Raw genomic sequence first — 2,500 nt, 5'->3', positions numbered from 1 at the left:
TTCCTTCTCCGCCTCCTCCTCCTCCACTTCCTTCTCCTCCGCCTCCTCCTCCTTTCCTTCCTTCTCCTCCGTCTCCTCCTCCTCCCCTTCCTTCTCCTCCGCCTCCTCCTCCTTCCCTTCCTTCTCCTCCGTCTCCTCCTCCTCCCCTTCCTTCACCTCCGCCTCCTCCTCCTTCCCTTCCTTCTCCTCCGCCTCCTCCTCCTCCCCTTCCTTCTCCTCCGCCTCCTCCTCCTCCCCTTCCTTCTCCTCCGCCTCCTCCTCCTTCCCTTCCTTCTCCTCCGCCTCCTTCTCGCCGCCCTTCTGTGAAGCTGGAATTTCCTTTGACCTCATTCGATTGCTTGTGTAGATGTATATATTGCAAGTGTAACCATGCAAGATATTCGCAGATGCATTGATGTCGTTTTATTTATGAATTTTCACACTTCCTTGCTTTTTAGGTATGTGTGATTGCATGTAAACACGAACATTCGTATATTTATATATACATATATTTATGAATTTGTACGTACATCCATGCACAAACATTCATGCATGCATATGAACATGTCTTCAAACTACATATACAATTGAAAGCACATGTATATTGAAACGCACGTACAGTTGCGCAGAAATTCCTTGGATACCGCCGGCGAGGTGGCATTATTTCTAAATTGCTTTGTTTACTAACTTACTGCAAAACGTTTTACTTCATACGAATGGTTCCAATGTTTATGTAGAAGAACAATGAGGTTCCATTCGTGGATATTTGCTTATTTGTTTATTTTTGTTATTTATTTATTTATTTATTGTTTGTATATATATATTTTTTTTTTTTTTTTTTTTTTCTTAGCCAAGTGTCTGAACTAGCGGAGTTATACGTTCTGGGCAATTCCTTAGGCAAAAAGTTGATATTTTCAGGATTTGTCACCTTGAATGATGGATTTTTAGAAGAGCGTGAGAACCAGAAATACACTTTAAGATGAAAAATGAAGGACATTTTCGGTAATTTATCTTTCTTTCTTATTTGTTTTTATGTTTATTATGTTATATAAATATATAATATATATATATATTTGTGTTTGATATTTATTTTTTAAATAATTTCGCCCAATTTTGAGAATTTTCTTGCACCCCAAACGCAGTAATAGAAAGGATATATATATATATATAAGAAAGTATAGCATAAAAAGATTGGATTTCTAGATTTCCCTCGCGTTTGGCTGTTCTTTCTAAATAAAAGCCTCATGTCAGATAACAAGCGAGATAGTTCATGACTTTCAGAAGAAAACATATTAACGTATAGAGTTTGGAACTCTAATGGCCAGTTATTTGATATTTACGTATGCAATGGAAGTATTAATTAAGTGTCCACGCACATGCACGCTGACATCTTTTTGTGCGTCTGTAAATATATGCTTAGTCGTATAAAAACCTGACGGCGGTTACTTTATATAATTGTTGGCACGTATTTAGAGGGTAGCCTGTGTTATTTTTTTTTTTTTTTTACATATTTGTATCTGTCTGTCTGTATCTTTCTACCTACTTATCTATACATATCCATGCTTATCTATGTATATGTTAGCTTGTTTGTAATGGACGTATTTTACTTAGTGTATCTTGTACCAAAACTTACATGTGTAAATACAGATTCACATTCACACACACACACACACACACACACACACACACACACACACACACACACACACACACACACACACACACACACACACGACCGCGTGCGTACAAGAGAGAAATCGAGAAAAAAGGTTGGAAGTTGCAATTCTTTCCCCGCCAACGTTGTAATCATGTGACATTTAGACTCGAGGGAAAAAAAGCAAAAACAAATAAAAAATAAAAATAAAAAGATTAGAAAATAAGAATGAAGATATTAAGAAGAAGGACGATGCAACAAAGCTGAAAGAATGTTCTCGGATGGGAGGAAGTGATGTGCACGAAGAGAAAATGACGAAAGGGAAATGTATCGTAAAACAAGGACATTAAGGGAATAATGGAATAATGAAAAGGAGTAAGGAAGGAGGAAAAGGAAGAAGATAAACGCAGTGGCAGACAGGCTGACAGCCAAGCAGACAGACAGGCAGACAGACAAGCAGACAGACAGACAGACAGACAGACAGAAAGACAGAGAGACAGACAGACAGACAGACAGAGCATAGTGTGGGTAGACGTAAAGAGAAAGAGACAGTGACGGAAATAGACATCGATAAGAAAGAGACAAACAGAAAGAGAAAAGACAGACTGAAAAAGAGACATGGATAATCGTAAAGAAACAAAGATAAAAAATAGGAAATAAGAGACGATATGAGAGTGGAAATCAATAGACCCGGAGAGAGACAGAGAGAAATAGCCAAACGGTGCAGGAAAAAAACAGATATCCGAAAATAAAAAGAGGAAGTGAAGAAGTAGAGATCGATAGAGAAAGAGGTAGGTGGTCAGAGATCAACGTAAAGTCACAGATATAAGCTGAATAAGGCCTTGAAAGACAGACAAATTGACAGAA

Source organism: Penaeus chinensis, chromosome 35 (genome assembly GCF_019202785.1).
Source record: "Penaeus chinensis breed Huanghai No. 1 chromosome 35, ASM1920278v2, whole genome shotgun sequence".
NCBI classification, from domain to species: Eukaryota; Metazoa; Arthropoda; class Malacostraca; order Decapoda; family Penaeidae; genus Penaeus; species Penaeus chinensis.
This window is presented reverse-complemented; position numbering follows the sequence as displayed.